We start from the raw sequence: 19,968 nt of genomic DNA on the forward strand, positions 1-19,968 counted from the left end.
ATATCTAACATAAAAGTCAGCTAATTATTCATGGTATTAAAGAAAGGCAAAAGGTGCACAAGCAGGTGGTCCAGATAGCAGATTCTTGGGATGCAGTAGGGCACAGGGAACCCCTTGAAAATATGGCTTCCTTCTTCCTTCTTTCTTGCTTCCAAAACCACAGTCACTCCCCTGCTGATGACATTAGAGCACCAGGGAGATCAGATTAGAAGTATGAGTAAAATATTATTGCAATCAATTAAAAAATTAGGCTTATAAATTAATCAATAATCTTTCCCAAACATGATGGACTGTAATTTCTTCTCATTAAAGAAAAATTTGGCAGTGAAGATAAAAAAGATATGTTTATTTTCATGTCAGGTAGTCTGTGATTAGTTAATTAAATGTTTTCATCTGTAAGAGTGACCTTTTGTCTTCTAGTAGCATATTGATTTTCCTTCTCCGTGCTCTTGGTCCATCTGAACTTAGTCAAAAGAAACCAGATTCTCCTCAGTCACCTTCAAGCTATAGCTTATCTATCTCACTGGAACTGACCCTCTGAAACCATTACCTTTGGTGGGGCATGAAACTGATCTTACATGGTCCCAGCCTAAAGGTCCCTGATTTGTTAAAAAGGTTCATGGCGGGTCAAATATTTCTCAGTATATTTTTTTAAAGGCTTGGTTGAGCTAATTTAATTTCTCATGTTCATTAATTCCTCCCCCCACCCCCACCTCCACATCCCCCTTCTAAATAAACGTCCCTTCACACGAATCCAATTTAGCTTCAATATACCTTATTCACACTGCCTTTTATTGCAAGGCCCAGTGCAGCCAGCTGTCAGATTGCCCAGCTGCCTCAGGTTTCCCAATTTAGCCCTGGAAATGATTTCAGCATGGCAAAAACTTTTCACTGGCCAATTTGGAAAACAGGATTCAATTTGTGAAAAAGTCCCAAAATGGCAACCAAAAATAAAGAGAGAATGGTGAAAGTTGAGAAAGAGAGGATATGGATTAGATGTATAGATATTTTTCTTTTTTTTTAAGGTATATATTTGTGTATAGGAATAGGTGGTGGGGAGGGGGAGGGAGCAGAAGTTGAGAATCAATTCTTAACCTTGCACTTTTGCCACCCTCTTAGGGACTTCTCTTCTTGGCTTGGGTTTAATTGCAGCACTGATATAAACAAGGGGTTTAGTGTGAAACTCTGTACAGGCAGCTGGAGGTGAACTGGCAGCAAAGACCCAAGATCGAGTTTAGTACTGAGGCAAAATAGCGCAGTTTTATCTGAGACCAGGAGTAGGAAGGGGGAAAAGTTTGCAGCTGTGTAGTGAGAATGCATGTCTAATCAAAGTTGGCCAAGGCATCAAATGTTCATATTTATCTGGTTGAGGGTAAAAAATAGTAACACTTCTCTTTCTCCAACACCATTGAACCTGAAATTGTTTTGCTAAACTCAAAAGCCTGGATTTTTAGATCCAAGTCTTATTTTTATGGCATGTGTGGTTAGTCAAAGGGTTTATTAAACATAGATTTATTATTGTGTTTTAAAAGGAAAACGCAGCATGATTTGTCATGGTTTCTGATGACAGACATGTCATAGAAAAGCAGGTTGGTAGCCTCTAAATTCCTAAGTCTAATCTCAATGTCTAGAGGGAAAAACACCCCTACATAATATGTAGGTATACATTGTAACTTTTCTCTCAGATCTGAATTTCTACAGGGAATCCATTCCTGTATAAAATGTACACATGCATCATAGCTTTTCTCTTCGGTTACCTATGTAAATCAACCGCAAGAAAAAAGATGTGATCTGCTGAAATGGAAGTGAATATTTTAAATTGATGGTACTCATGTTTCTACTATTTTCCCAGTATTACAGTAGATCATGTGATAAAAAGCAAAGCTTATGATATTTTAAGAAAGTTTTTCTTATGAATTATTTCATTAATTCCTAATAGCCACAAAAAGTACTACTTAAGATATCAAGTAGTTCCCAGTAGTGGTTGGAGATCCATATGAACTACAGAGTGAAATAAGCAGAACATAGGAAAAAAATTATATGATGAATTATTATTGTACTATAAAATGTTATAAAGATAAACCCATTTGAAAGACTTAAGAATTCTGATTCATACAAAAACCAAACACAATTCTAGATGATTCATTATGAAACATTCTACCTACTTCATGATAGATATTTGATTGACTCCAAATTGTAGTAATTTGTTCTGCTTTACTATGCATATTTATTAAGTTTTTTTAATAATGATAATAGCTAACATTTATATAGCACTTAATATGTGCCAGTCACTATGCGAAGCACTTTGGAATTCTTATATCATTTGATCCTCACAGCAACCTTAGGCAGTAAGCATTATTTTATCCCCATTTTACAAACAAAGAAATAGAGGCAAACATTGGTGAAGTGACAAGTAGGAAGTATCTGAAGCTAGATGTGAACTCAGGTCTTCCTGACCCCCAGATCCAGCTCTCCATTTGCTGGACCACCTTGCTGCCCCTAGGTACAGTTTTCTTTTTCAATAGAGGAGGTAGAGGGAGGAGAAAAGGGTCAGGAGGAAGAGAACTCAATTTTTTGTTAAATTTTTTATAAGTTGCCTCGCGTTGGTTCCATGGAAGTGTGACTCCAGCATCCTGTTCAAAATCATTTACTATTCTCCTGGAGCCCTTCTTCACCTTATTCCCTTTCAGTGTTTTGAAGAATTAGAAATTCAGATAATCAAACCAATTTCTCTGCTTTTCTTCCTTGATTGGTTACTCTCCTAGCAGTGGCAGAATATGACAATTCAGACATTCATGAATTCATTCAGCAAGAATTAAGTATCTACTACAGGTCAGAAACTTTTTTTCTAACCATCCCAGTACCTTGAAAAGAAGTTCTAGTTCTTGACCAGGAATGAGTGGTGAGAGTGGCAATAATGATAAAGGCTGTGAACTTTTTCTTTTGTGAATTCCATGTTCCAGCTTCATATCAAGGGACTGTCATGGTTAGAGATGTGAGAAATCGATTGGAGAGGGAAAAAGATGGGAGTTGATAAGACCAATTAGAAGGCTGTCACAGTCCTCCAGACAAGAAGTCATCAGAACTTGAACTATGGGGGTACCCATTGTGAGTGTCAAGAAGAGGATTAATGTGAGAGATATGGTGACAACAGAATTGACAAGAAATGGCCACTAATGGAGAATGACTCCAGAGCAGGACTCAGACTCAGATGTGTTGACCTTGGAGGCAGGATTACAGGCTGGAAGTGCAGCCAACTAGCCAACCAATGGGGAGGCGCTGAGAAGGCAGAGTGTCTACAATTTGAGCTTCCAGGTCCAATAGGGATTCGTTACCTATAACTAGAACTGGGAACAAATGGAACATAACAAAGCAAAACCCCAAGCCTGTCTCCTAAGGTGGCAGAGTAATAGAAGAAAGGAGAAGGTAGCCCTTCCCCTCACCCATGGTGCATACACTTTAGGTAATTATGTCCTTCACCCGCTCTGGAAACACTGGGAGAAAGTGAAAGACTTTATTGGTGTGGAATTTTTTTTTTTAAGATGCAGCATTATCTAACCATGCAGCTAATCAAAAGAGGTTGTTCCCATCCATGTCATAGGGGAATGAAGGATGTCTTTTCCCAAAAGCAAGGTGCTTCCATGTTAGATAATTTAAAAATGTGTAAAGTTCCCATTGCAACTTTTTTTCCATCTTTCTCATCTTTTTCCATTTTTGAAAATCAGGATAGCTTTTTTCCATTTTCTAGTCCTGTACCTTTCCCATCCTCTATGACCTTTCAGAGGCTTAGCAATCACATTTGTTTGTTCTTTCAATATTCAAAGATATTATTCACCTTGACCTGATGACTTGAACTTATCAAGAGTCCTTATCTAGTAGAAGTAAGAGAGGAATGAATTGATAGGTGTGTGCATCTATGTATGTGGAATGGAGACAGAAGGAATTTTTGGTTTGAGGAATAGTTAGCTATCCAGTTGACTTGAATGTATAGTGCAGAAAGGATAAGTATGAAGTAAGCCTTGAAAGATAGTTTGGAATCAGATTGTAGAAGGTTTTCAATACCAGGCTAAAGAGCTTGTATAGGGTGAGCACATATCTTGCCTATCTCATCAGTATCTATTAGTCAGTGTCTTGTTGATTAGGCTCTCCAAAAGAGAATGATTTTAATATCTAAGATTTAAGAAAGATCAAATTGATAAAGCCTGGTAATATTTTTGCAAAGGAAAAAACATTTTTATGATCATACTACGAAAGTCAAACATGAAGTGAAGGTCATCATATACTGCTATTATATAATTATTTTCAGAAAAAAATACCTCCTCCTAACTAATACTGGATTCATTCTTCTGAGAATTAGCATAGGTATAATTATAACTTTAATTGTGTTAAATATAAGATAATAGTAACTTTTTCCCATAATTTTAAATTTTATTTTTAAAGAAAAGAAGTCCTAATAAAACCTTTTTGAAATCACATTTTGCTTTGAAGTATTGGTCCACATTTTGTGGATTCGTTTTAAGTAATGTTTTCTATCTTCCAGTTGTACTTGGATGATAAGAATATATTGTAGTTACTATCCTAATTTTGTAGTTGAGGAAAATGGAACTCAGGTGTTTGAGGTTGGATTTGAAATTAAATCTCTTGACTCCAAAGCCATCAATCTTTTTCCTACATCATGCTTTTTCTGAAAGAGCTAAAAAGATAAAACAGAAATGAACAAAAATGATGTAATATAATTATGACACACATGCATATACCCAGATGTATACATATATATATATATATATATATGCCAGTAATTAATAAAGCAAATGAAATAGACCAAAATACTGGTCAAATAATCATTTATTCTAACTAAAGCCTGATTAAAATCATGCCAATTAAGTCTACATAGTCTATTGTGACAGCCAAAACTAATCTTTCATTGCAATAACCAGGCATTATGACCACTTCCATGTAACTTTTTTTTAATATTTTCAGTTGATGGTGTTGATACCCATGGTAAAATAAATAGTTTTTCTTCTGGATTAAATAAATATATTTGTTATTAATTAAACCAAAGTGCATAAAGGAAGGAGAGGGAGTACTCTTTCTAATAATCTAGTACCTCTTGATAAAAAAAAAACCCACTTTACATTAAATCCCAGTGTTCAGATGCTCAGAAAGAATTTGCTATAATTTTAATTTTCTTAATTAAACCATTCTTTATGAATTATCAATGCCAATCAGAGAGCATATGTAAAAAAAACAATTTCTTAGACAAAATAACTAGGGTTTTAATAACCACTTTTAAAAACTTGTCTGCTTTTCACAGCAAATCATTTGCCTTTCCATCTGTGATCTGTGTTGGAAACATCTAACTCATGCCAGATATGTGCCATTTTTGTTCACTCATTTCCTTATTTTCATTCATTCTTACATATTTGTTAAATTATGACAACAGACACATATAGCTGAAAAAGAAAAATTTAGGAGGTCCTACATGTGTTTCCTCAGATGGCTTTTCTGGTTGAAATTGAATCTGACAGTCATGCTATGAATGATGAGTACCACAGACAGCATTATATTTTTAATGCTAATTATGTTGCCATTCTTAAACCTTTTTATTCATTTTTCTCGGGCAATACAATAATTACAGAAATGTGTTCTGATCATTGGTTTGTTTTTGTTACCATGACATCTAAAAGACTGAGCCACACACATGTCCTGCTCTCACTGACATTTAGAAGTCTAAGTGTCCTTTTTGTTTTTCACCTGACTCTTAATTAACTGTCCAGTTACTTAGTGTGCAGTGCATTCCAGTAGTTTCAGAAGTGACCTTCGTCCTGGGAAGTGAAGGATAGGGATAGGGAGAATTGACTATGAGAACAGGATTGGGATTTGGGGGAGGAGCCTGCTGATTAGACAGCTGTGAGTTTTCCCTATGGTTGGCAGGTTGATGAAGTGGCATTGTATTAGTGGTGTCTGGGGGTTTCATTCTCCAGGCACAGGGGGAGTACTGCATAGGGAATGGCAGGAGACATAAGGGAGGTGGGTAGTAAGGAAAATATATGAGGGAAAACTGGCAGCCCATAGACTGATGAGGTGGACTTTATTTGCACTCTGACACCTGGGGGCCCCTCTAATCCAAAGACGAGTAAAAATATTGTCTTTTCACTTTTTTCTGCCACTGATTTTCTTTTTTAATAAATGAAAAATGGAATGGTGTAGTAATCTATTGACCTTTGTCCCCCACCCCAACAATGTTCGGCCAGCTTCAAATTAAATACATTGATACCATTTCCTTACATTTCCTTGGTAAAGACTAATGGAATAAAAGTTCAGATTCAACATATTACTTCTTTGCTTGGGTTTTGAGACACATTAATTTGATATATGAGCAAGATAAACAAGCAGAGCCAGAGGGTGAGGGGGAGAGTCCAATTGTCTCGTGATATCTTTTCTTCTTTGGCTTCAAAATGAGAAATAATTACAATTATCTAGGCAACATGGAGACATCTTGGTTGTAAATTAATTTTCTTGCAGTGTATTCAAATAAATTACAAAGCTTTACTATTTTCCAGACTTAGAAGCCCAATGTGACATCTGTAAGTCAAGTGCCTCGAGCTCTTTGACCTTCTTCTCCAATAACTAGGATTTCTTCCCATTTTAATCCATAAAATATTTGAAGCATCCTTTTAACTTCTCAGGGAAGGAGGTGCTGGATTACATAAATACTATTTTTATCAGAGTTTTACATTAATTTTTCATTTGTTTCAACATGGCTTTCTCTGTAGTTAAATCAGCATTTCAAAAGTTAACATTGAATATGGTGTTTATAGATAAATAATAGAATTTTGTAGCTTAAATAGATAAATTTTGGGCAGTTGCCAGTAGGTAAATGACCAGCTTCAAGCAATTTAAGAGCAATCTGTTTTGAGGTCATAACTCTAGCAGTGTACTTTAATGCACTTTTTAATGGGTAAATCATTACTGACATGTTCTCATAATTTACCATTTTGTGATATACTATCCTAGATTTTTGCCTCTGAGAAGTCAAGTGAGGTACCCCTAGGGCCATCAGAGAACTTGGAACATTAACAAATGGACATGACATTAATGTGAACCAATGGATTATTTGCATTCCACTGCTTAAGTTATCACTTAATAGTTACAGCCTCTCATGGCAAGCCTGTGGACTGCGTTATGTTAGACTTAGGAACAAATGCTAATATCTTCGATGTTTTCAAATTCCCCACCATATTTGGTAAATTGTGCTACTTTTAGCCCTTAAAGGCTGCCAGAAGTCTTGTTGGCAAAAATGCCACTTTGGTGAAGAAATAACTGACCACAGTCCTTGTTTGTAGGCTGCTCTTGTTTAAAGCTACATCTTTTAATTCCAGAAGGACACAGAAATTTGTTTTTTGCTGAGTATGTTCATTGATGTTCTGTATTAAATTGACCTCCCTTGGAACTCTTTTCAATGGTAAATGCTTTGATCTCTGTATAATACTTAACAGTAATTAGAGAACATCATTATGCTGTATATAATTTCCACAAGTAATTATCTCAATCTTTTCTCTGTACCTGAGCCTTAGAACTTGGTTGAGACAGGGGTAGGGTGGGGTGGAGTAGAAAGGTAGGACAAGTTCCCTTTCCTTATTGAGTCAGTCTAACTATTTCTGAGTTTGAGACCATATCTGTAATCATATCTCAATTACAGTAACAATTTGTTTAATGACATGCTAAGTGCCAGTTCATAGGACCATAGATCTAGTGCTGAAAGGGCCCTTGGAGCCCACTGATTCTAACCCTTCCATTTTCCAGATGAAGAAATGGAGGTCCAGGGAAGTTGTGACTTGCTTAAGTGACCATGAAGTAGAAAATATCCCCTACCTCAGAAGGTTTCTGAGGGGGTTGGAGGAGATAACATAAAGCACTTTGCAACACCCTAATGTGCTATGTAAATGTTATTTGTTATCATCATTAATAGGCACCTACTGTGTGCTGTGCACTGTGCTAGGGGATTCACAAACATTATATCATTTGATCTTCACAACAATCCTGGAAAGAAGTTGCTATTATTGCCCTCATTTTATAGATGAGGAAATTAAAGTAAACATAGGTGGAGTGACTTGCTCAAGGTCACGTAGCCAGTAAGTGTCTGAGGCCACATTTGAACTGTGGTCTTTCTGGCACCAGACCCAAGTCACTGTACCGTGTAGCTGCCTACATGATGTTTATATTGTTGTCTGTCCTTCAGTTTTTAAGAGGACCTCATGGGTGATGACTTGACTTGATCATTAATATGGATTTAAGTGAGGTAGAGTTGCACAAGGTAATCCTGACTCATTGAAATTCAGTGGCAAGACCGTGGAAGACTGGCAGTGGCTGAGAATGCAATGGATAACTTTGGTATCTTCTATGTCTGACCAAACTCTAAGAACTCTACATCACCTGCTTCAGCAGCCTTCAAGGCCATCGGAACAAATTGTTCTCATCTACCAGGGGAAGTCTTCACAAGCTTGGGGTAGACATCCTCTTAACTTACCAACAAGTTTGAGGCCTGTTGGTTACCCTCAACCTGGTTTAGCCTGTCTGCTGAGATGGTTTACCAGAGTGTGACCACTGAGCATGCTGTAGGTTTTTGGAGCTACAGATGAGAGTTGAGCGAATCACGTAGATACCAAAGGCAGATGAACAGTTCTGAAAAGAGCTGGTCAAGCCATCCCACCAGAGGTGCTAGTCTTCCTGAACACCTAACAAACCACACTTTAAATGCTTTAATATAGCACCTTAAGGTTCAGAAAGTGCCCTACAAATACCTCTTTTTATCCTCACAACACACTGAGAGGTGCTTTTATTATCTCCATTATACAGATGAGGAAACTGAGGATGAAAGTCATTGCTATTTTTATTATAGTCAATTCTGTTATCATCCGTAGCTAATAATTGTTTGAAATGGCATTTAAACTCTGGTTCCCTGATTTCAGAGTCAGTGCTCTTTCCACCATATTGCAGTTATTTAAATACAGTTTATTTTTATTAGAGCTAGAATTTGACCTAGACAGTAACCATGTCTTTAAAAATATCAATTAACATTACAGTCCAGTATAATAAATCCAAAATCACCATTTACATGATATACATAAATGAGATTTTATTATCAGTGGCTGTTATATTTGTAGAGCATTTCCTCACCACAGCCTTGTGAGGCAGCTTTTTGCCAGTATTAGTCTTCCCACTTGCACGTTAACATGAGTGAGAAAGTAAGTGACCTACCCGGGGTCATCCAGCTAGCAAGAGTCAGAGGCAGGACTGAGCCCCAGCTCTCCAGCGATTCCTTCATTACACCAGAAAGTGTCAACAAATTCATAAGCATATCCTGTAGAATAAAGGAATGAAAAGTAAATGAAAAACTGATAGTCTTGGAAAGGCAGATCCAAAAGTCTGTAGAAGCAATGGATGGATAAAAAGTTTTAAGTTGAACCAGGGAAGGAAAGGAGAAATCTTGAAAGTGTATTTCCAAACCTATGCCAAAATTAAGCATCCAGAAGTCAGTGAGAAAATGCAGAGTTACAAAATGTTATGTTACTTAAGATAATGGTGTAGCAAAACAGAAATAGACTTGATGCCAGGAAGACTTGGGTTCAGATCCACTTATGGGCTATATGACCAAGTGCAAAATTATTTCATTTCTATGAGCTTCAGTTTTTCTATCTGTAAAATAGGTTCAAAACTAAATTTATTACCCTGCCTCTCAGGCTTGCTGTGAGGAAAGCACTTTGTAAATCTTAAAAAACACTATATAAATATGAATTATAATTATTACTGTTATATTTTGTGTTCATGTACATATTTATATGTGCATGTGCACTGCCTTCAAAAAAAAAAAAGAGTGTGCATTCACTTCTAGAAAAATTAATTGTGCCATTTTACTCAAAAAGGTACTGCTCTTCAACACCATCTGGTAATGACGTAAAGAAAACATTGTTTAAAACATAGCTTTTAAGATTTCTACTTCTCTCCATATTTAAACTTGTAAATGTCTGTATTTAGTTCATCAAATCAGAAATATGTGGTATGTTAGAATTCTGATGGTCACTGACTAGGTAACTCTTGCTATATGTGTGTTAAATTCATAAGGATGTAATTTCTTTTGTTTTTTGGTGCTATATTTCCTCATTTCTTTCTTTTTTTCTTCTGTTCCATATTAAATGATCTTGTGTCATCATGATTCTAGTTCTAACCAGGATTTAGTTGTCATATTTTATTTCTTTTTTAGGAAGCCAACTTTGATAGCTCATTTGGTTAACCACAGGGTGTCACCTGAGAGCAGAGTGGAGGAATTTTCTCTGTCCCCTTTTCTGAAGGACCAAACATGTTGCCTCTACCACATTTTCAGAACTTTAAGTAACTAGCAAATATTTAGCTTAGCATACGGATATTGAATCCCAGTTTGTGAAGGCAGTATCATTCTTATCAAATCACTATGCTTTCCTTGATATTCACCATAAATAAACATGGTTATAGATACATAAGAAATCAGAAGTGGTTGGCATTGTACACCAGAATTCACTTATAAAAGAATAGCATGTATCACTCTGACATTACTGCATACTTCAAATTTAGGGAATCATGCTAGTTGATCTGAATCTTAAGACTTCTTTTGCCATTAATTTCCTGTTGACTTAGTTTTTTAAATCCTTTTTTTTTAACGTCATCATTAATTAAACAATGACGCTTCTCATTCTGGTTCTAAATCTCATAGGTAAGCAGATGCTTTTGGTCATCTAAAATAATTTGCACTCTGGTGATCCCCTTTAATCCAATGGACTCATTGACCCAAATAGCAACAGGTAGACAACTAGGAACCCAAGGCTACTTTACCCATGCTGCCTTAGTGGAACAAAAAAATCTACTTGCTACCTACCCTTGCTCACTTCACATTTGAATAATCTGTGTTTACAGAATGGTGGGAGGTTCATTGCAAAATACAGTAGCATTTCCTTTCATTGCTTTCTGGCTAAATGAGATTCCTATGTAGACAGAAAAACCAATATAGTCCTCCAGTGCAACTGTTCCACATGATACCTTCATCTTCTATGATTCAGTGACATTGAATTCACTATGGTGCTAATTTTCAGGCAGGTCTACACTTATCATGTTGTGAAGTAAATTAGAGTGCTAAATTTGAAGGTCTGGACAATTACGTTTGAATGCTAACTTATAAGAGGATATACTTACTAGTATGTGATCATGGAGAAGTCAGTGAACCTCTATGAGTGGCAGAACTCCGTATTCAGCTGCAAAATGATGACACTGGACAAAATTGCCTCTAAGGTCTTTTTCATCTCTGAAATGATGATCATTTGCCAGTGAGTTACATTATTTTAACTATTATTGATTGACTGATTATAGTCAAGAAGTTACACTTATAGCCAAATTCTTGTGCTGCAAAATGTAAGGCAGTTTCTTTTTAAAACATAAGTAAACAATTTTGTAGTTTTGCTCCTTGTTTTATTAAAAAGTGAATAAGACATTCCTCAAGAGTTTAAAGGAGATAAGGCATATATAATTAACTATAATTCAAAATAGGTTATAGTATTGACAAAATACTGTAATTGAGTCTGTGATGGAGAAATTACTTCCACTCAGTCTGGGACAATCATGGGAGCATTTCATAGGGAAGAGGACATTTTAGCTGGACTTAAAAGACAAATATTAGTCAATAAGCATTAATTAAGTCCTTATTATGTGCCTATGTACCTAATGCCCCATTTGAGGATGAAAAGAGAGGCAGAAAACAATCCCTGCCTTCAAGGAACTCAGGCAAATATAAATAAACAAGTTATATATTGGATAAGTAGAAAATAATAAAACAGAAGGAAGGCACTAGTGTTGAGTGATTGGTTTAGTTGGGACTTGATGAAATCCAGGGAAACCAGGAGATGGAGGTGAATAGAGAGAGCATTCCAGGTATAGGGAATAGCCAGAGAAAAATGCCTGGAAATGGAGCATCTTGTGTATAGAACAGCAAGGAGGCCAATGTCACTGGATAGATAAGTACATGGAGATAGGGATAGGCATAAGGTGTGATGGGTTATGAAGGGTTTTGAGTGTCAAACAGGATTTCATATTTTTATCCTGGAGGTTATAGAGAACCAATTTATTGAGTATATGGGTGACATGGTTAGACTTATACTTTAGGAAAAACACTTTGGCAGCTGAATGGATAATAGACTAGAGTGAGGAGAGGCTTATGGCAGGCAGACTAACCAGCAGATTACTGAAATAGTACTGATGAGAAGTGATGAGGATGTGTACCAAGTTCATGGCTGTATCAGAGAGAAGGGAGCATATTCAAGAAATGTTTCAAAGATGAAATCACCAGGATAGGTAAATTTGAGAATCATCAGCATAGAGAAGGTAATTAAATCCATTGGAGCTCATAAGATCACAAAGTAAAGTAGGATAAAAGAAAAAGAGAAGAGGGACCAAGACAGAGCCCTATGGGACAACCCCCAGTTAGTGAGGATCCAGGAAAGGATTGGATAATTGTCAACAAGTAGAGACATCAAAGGAAATGCTACAGGAAGTCATTCTACCCAAATACATGAAGATGGGAGGGAATAAAACAAGTTCTAGATTCTTGAGTATAAGATTATGGTTTGATGTAATGGTCATTATTTAAATTACCATTACTTAGATGTAAAATCAGTTTATCTCCTATTCTTAAAGAAGGTTTCAAAATCATCAGTTATACTTTTGTTTTTCAAAAGTTAAAAAATCCAACCCTTTTAATTTTTTCTCATAGGTAGTAAGCATGCAAGAAATAGTCAGTGAATAAATGAATGAGCTATATTTTTCATATATTAAGATGATTTGTTATTCTTCTTTGCTCTCTGTCCTATATCTTCAAATGTGGAGACCAAGACTAAACACAGTGTTCCAATATCCTAATCTTGTAAACAGTGAGCTCATGATGTACTTCTAGGGATATTTGCTCAATTAAACAAAGTTTGTTAATACTTTAAAAATATGAATTGTATGGTATTAACCTCACTCTTGCACAGATATAGTTTCCATTTGGCAATGAGTCAATTCTGTTCATATTACAAATAATCTCAAATGGTATGGTTAGAGTAATGTTTGGACCTCGTGACATATGAATGGATTCTGGAGTGAAAAAATATTAGAAATGGAAGGGAAATTAGAAATCATCTAGTTCACCTCTGTCATGTTTTACTAATGAGGAAACACTTAACCCAAGGTCATAGAGCTAGTAAGTGTAAGAACAGGGTTTCAAACCTAAATCTTCTATCTCCCAAGTAGAATTCTTTTTCTACATTATGCTGCTTCTTATATGCTTCTCTCCTTTTGTCAAAGCTCTATCCCTCTTTCAAGAAACAGACTAAGTACAAGACTTCCCTCAAGACTCCAGCACAGTCTGTGTCATCCATGAGTTCTTACGCTACAATTCCTCGTAGGAATAGATGGAGTGCAATAATGGGTTCAAAAACAGTATTATCTATCTTAGGAAATTATTTAAAAGGGGTTACTCCATATAGCTCATTTGTACAATGTTTTGAGAAGCTAGAAAGAGGTCTGTTAGAATAATAGGAAAAGATTATAGCATTCCACAAGTTACAGTAAATTATATCTAACAGAAAAGTATGGGGCCTTTAAAGATAGGAAATACAAGCAAATATCACTGAAAAAATCCTATGGAAATTTTCCTTGAATATGAGGACAGACTTCCTGACAGATCTCTTACTCAGTGAATTTTTTCCCCATCACCCATGAAATATAACTTCATTAAATCAAACATCACAAGATATATTATAAAGAGCTGTCATACGCTAGTTGTGTTGAGGGAGGGAAGGAAGATGGACTGAATGATTGGCCTACCAAGTTATCTCCTGCCATATCTCTAATTTATTTCAGTTTAACTCTTTCTAAATCTCCTCTTCCCTTCAGGTATGTGTGAAGATAGCAAAGGGACCTTCTGGATAAGCCTTCTTCATTTTTTTTTTCTCAGAATAACCTGTATAAATTATACAAGACCCTATAATGGAAAGTCTTAAAATGTCATAGTGTTAAACATTTTTCTACTTTCTTTAGCCCTATCAATTGTTTATCAGGTATTCTCAAAGACAGTAGAATATCTGATAATTGACTGCCTGAGGGTGTGTGTGTTTTTGTGTGTGTCTATATACCTATGATTGTAAAACCTAAGAAAAGGTACATGAACCCAAATTTCCTCATAAGAAGAAGAAGAAGAAATCTTTTTAATAGTGATAGGTGAAAAGGAGAAAGCACATTCTCATCTATAACAAACACATTATGATGCTACACTTGGGTGTCACCCTGATATGAAGCCCAGTTGGCTATGGTTAGGAAGCAAGAGAGCCAGGATGTCTTCTGTTATGACTATTGACCACTGTATTTTATGCTTTTCTACACCTTTATTTTCACCATGTGGAAAAGCCTTCTCTCTTCTGGTTTACCTTTGGCCACCTTGATAAATAATGACAGGAAAATAAATTTCTACAGGTGGAGAGGGCACATTTTTGCTCCATTGAAAGCAAGAAATAGATCTATTAGAATAATAGAAATTCAAAACTTAAACACTAGTTAAACTTTAGAGATCCTCTAACTTCAGAGGATCTCTTTAAAGAACTTTAGAGATCCTCTAACTAATCTAACCACCTAAATTTAGAGGTGGGAAAATATAGTTCCAGAGAAGTTAGGTAATTTGTCAGAGGTCACACAGCTAACTATAATAGAACCAGGTTTCTTAACTCAAAATCCTTATTTCTTGCCATCATATCATGCTGCCTCCAAGTTCAGTTTGTAGTAATGCAGTGTTATGTAAATTTCAGAAGGAAAACTTCGATTAATATACAAAAAGGTAACCAGAGAGTGCACTTTTCTTCTGTGACAGTTTGCTACATTTATTCTCACAATCTAAATATCCTCTCGTGTTAGACAGATCTTTATGTTCAAGGCATTTAGAATCCATAGCTAATCCACTTAACATTTCCCTTCCTCTTTGTGACCACATTCATTCGTTTTGCCTAACAGAAAAGGAAGTAACCTTTCTTTTCTCCTGTCTTATGAATTATGTTTATATAAGAAAATAAAGAACTGGCATCATGGTATAGTGAATAGAGAACTGAGTTTCTTGTCAGAAAGAGCTAGATTCAAGTCTTGTTGCCGCCATAAGCCTCGACATAAGATATAATGGCTATGTGATTCTCAGGAACCCAGGTACCTATTTCAAACTATAAAACGCAGAGAATGCATTCCTTCTCTTCAACGATAGAGGACATTCTTTACTGAGAGTTTCAACACAAATAAAATCACAAGGTAAGAGAAGATAGAATATTGAAAGGTATCTTTGGCACTAGTTAGTGTTCTCTCTCTCTCTCTCTCTCTCTCTCTCTCTCTCTCTCTCTCTCTCTCTCTCTCTCTCTCTCTCGCTCTCTCTCCTCTCTTCCTTCCTACCTCCTTCCCTATTCTACTGGTACAGTGAATAGTGTTCTGAGTTTGGAAGTAAGAAGGCTTGAGTTAAAATCCATCCTGAGAAAGTTAATTTCCTCAACTATGAAATGGGAATAATAATAACACGTACCTCAAGGAATTGCTGTGAGGCTCTAATGAGGGAATAAAATACTTAGCATAGTGTTAGGCACATACTAGGCACTGTATAAATGCTTATTCCATCTCTCCCTTACCCCTACTTTTTCTCTCTACCTCTCTCTCTATATATATACATATGTGAATATTTTTTAAAATGTATTTTAAAAAATGAAATGATCTCTGAAGGCCTTCTCAGATTTTCATCAAGGATACCCTTTTGCATAAATAGACCATTCTCATAAAAATTTTTCTAGAAGTGCATGGGCAAGTAATTGTGTCTTTTCGCTTTCCTTTTTTTTTAATGAAAGCATAAATCAATTCATAATTAGCTTCCTTTAGAATCTTTGTCTCTTTTACATATCTTGATTTATATAATTTATAAATTTTTGTTGCTTTCAACATTGGTTTCTTCTTTATTTGATTAGGCATAGCTACCTTATTTTGTTTTTGCCTTGACAAAATTCAGTGGCATACAATTAAATGGCTAAGAAGAGTGAAACAAAAGTGTAAAGATACAATCTATTGATGTTGTCCAAGAAAGTATTAGGATGACCTTAATTTTAATATTATGATGATTCTAAAATAGCTTAAGTTTAATTTTTTTCAGACTTCTAATCTACTTACCTGTGTAACCTTGTGGTTTGAAGGCTTTGAAGCCAGTGACAGTTTGTTGGGAGTTTAATTTTTAATTGAAAAGACGTTCACATTTGTTTAGAAAAGTGTCACCTGCAAAGTTCTGGTGGGTTTGGTTTTGAATTTTTTGGGTTTTTTTTTTTTGCATTTCTTTTAAATTCACTAGTTTGAAAGTGGGATTAGCATTATCCAAAAATATATAAAAACATTCCTTGTTCTTTCAGTGAAGCCTGCTATTGCATTATAATTCTTCTCAGCTTTTCTTTGTAACCAAAATAACAAACTCCACATTTCCTCATACCAAAAGAGGAGTAAAATAATTGTTCCCTCTATATACCATTTGCAGAAACAAAACAAAGATTAGGGTGTCTACTTAGCAATCAAGACAGAAAAGCTATGTCATTGCTTTCATGTCATGAAACTGTTTGGGTGAAGTCCTTCATCTGTTAAAGATAGTGGTCAACCCTCATCCATGCAGGTACATCTGCTTCCAGCCAGCTGCAGTGACAATGTTGCTCTAATACATCTGTGGCTGTTGTGGAATGCCAAAGCACAATCCATCGATTGTTTCATTTTAACATAGTGAGCCCATGGTGTAAGACGCTTTAATGAGTTTTTGTGGTTGTCTGTGCCTTGGAGAAGGCTGATATTTGCCTGTTCTCAGTGAAATGTGGTCACGTAGATACAAAGCTGGATGCTGGGTGTTCGTGCTGTCACCAAGTTCTGCCTATTCATCTTGTCTTTTACTGTGCACTACTTACCACTATTCTTGAAAATATGTGAATATATATGAATGTGTATGAAATGTCTGATATCTTTGTGGTTCATTAAATAAACATATTGCACTAGTTTGTAATTCCTGGATTTATTTTGAGTCCCTTGCTCCCCAAGAAAAGAGACTTTTAGTAGTCATCACAAGTCATCATTTGCAGCCCCTTCCCTTCTTCAATAGCTTCTTCTTAATGCCAACATTTGTCTTAAAAGGAGTGGGGTAGGGGAGAAGAGAAGAGGTGGAACTTTGGAGACATGTGAAATTGCACAGAATCACCAGGCACTTCTTAATTTCTAAACCCTATGTTTACCATGATTACAATGAAATGCTGCCCCCAGAACAGGCTACTTACTACTCATAGCTATATTCCCTCGCAGAGCATTTTATTGTGCTTTTTAAATACTCCCAGGGGTGTGGTCAGGGTGGATGAGGTTGGAATTAAAGATATGGTTGCAACCCAAGAGAAAATTTTCTTAATTAAAAGTGGTAAGAGGATAGCAAAATGCAAAGCATCCACTGACATACTCAGTTAATAACAGTAAGCTGCAATAGATAATAATGATTCTTACCACTCACAGATAACCCTTTTCATCTTCAAAGCATTTTACTAACACTTAGCTAATTAATTCTCTCAACACTCCTGTGAGGTAGGTTTTTATTATCCTCCCTTTTACTGATGGAGAAACTGAGACAAAGCTGAAATAAGGGACTTGCCTCGAGCTACGGAGCAAGTCACTGTCAGTCTATCTTCCTGTCTTTCCTCTCTTATGAAACAACACATGAAAACCCATAAAAGTTGAGTGATTTCAGCAGTTCCCAGAAACTTGTCTGTGACACAAGACTGGAATTCTGCTCGTTGCTAGTTGGAATACTGCATTTCATGGTGGTTTGCAGCTTATAGAGAAAGTATACACTAAAAACATGTAAACAGCTGTAGGGGAGGAGGTTGGGGGAATGCTGAGTGTAACAGAATAAGCTGCCAAATTCATCGCTGCCATATGTGCTGTGTAATACTTGTCATCTCAAGTGAGTCATTAAAAGGTTTCCCCCTAATGGGGCTTTGAAGTGCTGTGACAGCTTGAGAGCATCTATAAATTGCCACAAACAGCCCTCATACTGAGTTAGCTAATTGCTTGCTCTTTGACTTATTAGGAGTCACTGAGTTAAATAATTTGTCACATGTGTGGCTTGTAATAAATAATGTGACTAGCCAGTTTGTGAGCTGTTTTGGTGATATATAGTGCCCCTTTTGGATGCTGTCACATAGAGCCAACAAACGCAGGCTCATTTTGTCCACAGAATTGTCAGATTCTTGTAAAAATAGCAAGCTCTGACATTATAACAGGTTAAAAAAGAAAAGTCCACTTATACCAAAAAGGAGGTTTTCATTTTCCATAAAAGACACATCATCCTCCTGACCTGTTAATAGGCACACATACCACACTTATGCCAATGGCTAAAGAAGATAAGTTTTAACCAGTAATCGGTCAAAGAATAATGCCTGGTCCATTAGTGTAAAATATGCTTGCAGGGTTTTGTTGTTGTTGTTTTTGTGGTTTTCTTTTTTGTTTGTTTTGTTTTGGTTTTTTTACCAAAATGGTTAAATCACAGTAGGTGGGATAGGAATTATTTGTTACCAGAGTTAGGGCAAGTCCTTAATGTACCAGTTTAAATGATGATTTAGAAACTGAAAGTGCTGCTGTGATCATGTGATGACATCAGCATCTCTTAGTTCTTCTTGTATAGACAGGGAGAGAGCATCAATTTGACACATTTGGGACCTGGTCCATAAAGATGACAAGTGGTGAACGCAGTAGGGCAACCGTAGTCTGGCCTATCAGAAGATGTTAATTTTTTTTTAAAGTAGGAGTTAAGGATAATTTTTAATACTATATTTTAATACTATACTTTACTATACTTTTAATACTATCCTTTAATACTATCCTTTTAATACTATACTTTAATACTATACTATACTATTCTTTAATACTATACTTTATATTTCAGAAAATATTCTATAATATTATGGGTAGTATAAAGCGATTTCACTTTATTCTGATTTTCCCTACAACATCCGAGAAAGTCAGATCCTTGCCAGGCAAACTATTCATGGTTTCAAATGTTTTAAGATTATTGAATTTTCGATTTAGAGCTAGAAGTGACCTCAGATACCATCTAGTCCAAACTCTTTATTTTATAGATGGGGAATCTTCAGTTCTTTCATTTTATAGAAGAGGAAACTAAGGTCCACAGATGAGAAGTTTCTTGTGTGAGGCCCCACCAGGAACATGGCTCAAAGACAGTTTTTGAATCCAGAAACTCTGACTGCACTGCCTCCAGCATTGTCCACTGTACCATGCTGGCTCCCAGGCAAATATTACATGAAATATAAGGATTTTTCCTTTGATAGTTATGATTAGCAATCTTTATTATCAACAGGAGAAACCTGGGGCCACCATTTATTACATCTGTATGTATATTAAAAGATAGTGATCAGCTCAGGTGATTCAGAATGGAACAAACTTTTTAAGTATTTTGAAGATATACTAGTTTTGCAAAAGTTAGAGAAAAAAACAATTTTCTTAGTAAAAATGTTGCTTCTATAACAAATTAAGACTGTATCGATTGTAGACTAGAAGAACATCCTATTTATAAAAAAATTTCTTTTAAATGTAGCTCTAAGCAGCATTTCCTGTAATAAAATACCATTTGTCATCATTTCTTTGCCTGGGTTCCCAAAAGTCCTCAAATGACATAATAACCACATGAAGTCATACTTTCTAAAATCCTCAATTTTAAAAAAATTAAAATTCTGTTGTCTTTGTCAGTGTCATTTAAAAATTAGTGATTCTGCCATTTTCCATTATGACCTATTCTTTTCTTTCTTTGAATTTATTTACTTTGGTTTTTAACATATATCTGTGCTTACACATTATCAC

General features: G+C 35.8%; 1 protein-coding gene across 3 annotated transcripts in view; it reads left to right on the forward strand.

The window, feature by feature from the left end:
- GMDS (GDP-mannose 4,6-dehydratase) overlaps positions 1 to 19,968 on the forward strand; it is a 761,839-nt gene that overhangs the window by 431,545 nt on the left and 310,326 nt on the right. The window lies entirely within an intron of this gene.

Source organism: Notamacropus eugenii, chromosome 4 (assembly GCF_028372415.1).
Source record: "Notamacropus eugenii isolate mMacEug1 chromosome 4, mMacEug1.pri_v2, whole genome shotgun sequence".
NCBI classification, from domain to species: domain Eukaryota; kingdom Metazoa; phylum Chordata; class Mammalia; order Diprotodontia; family Macropodidae; genus Notamacropus; species Notamacropus eugenii.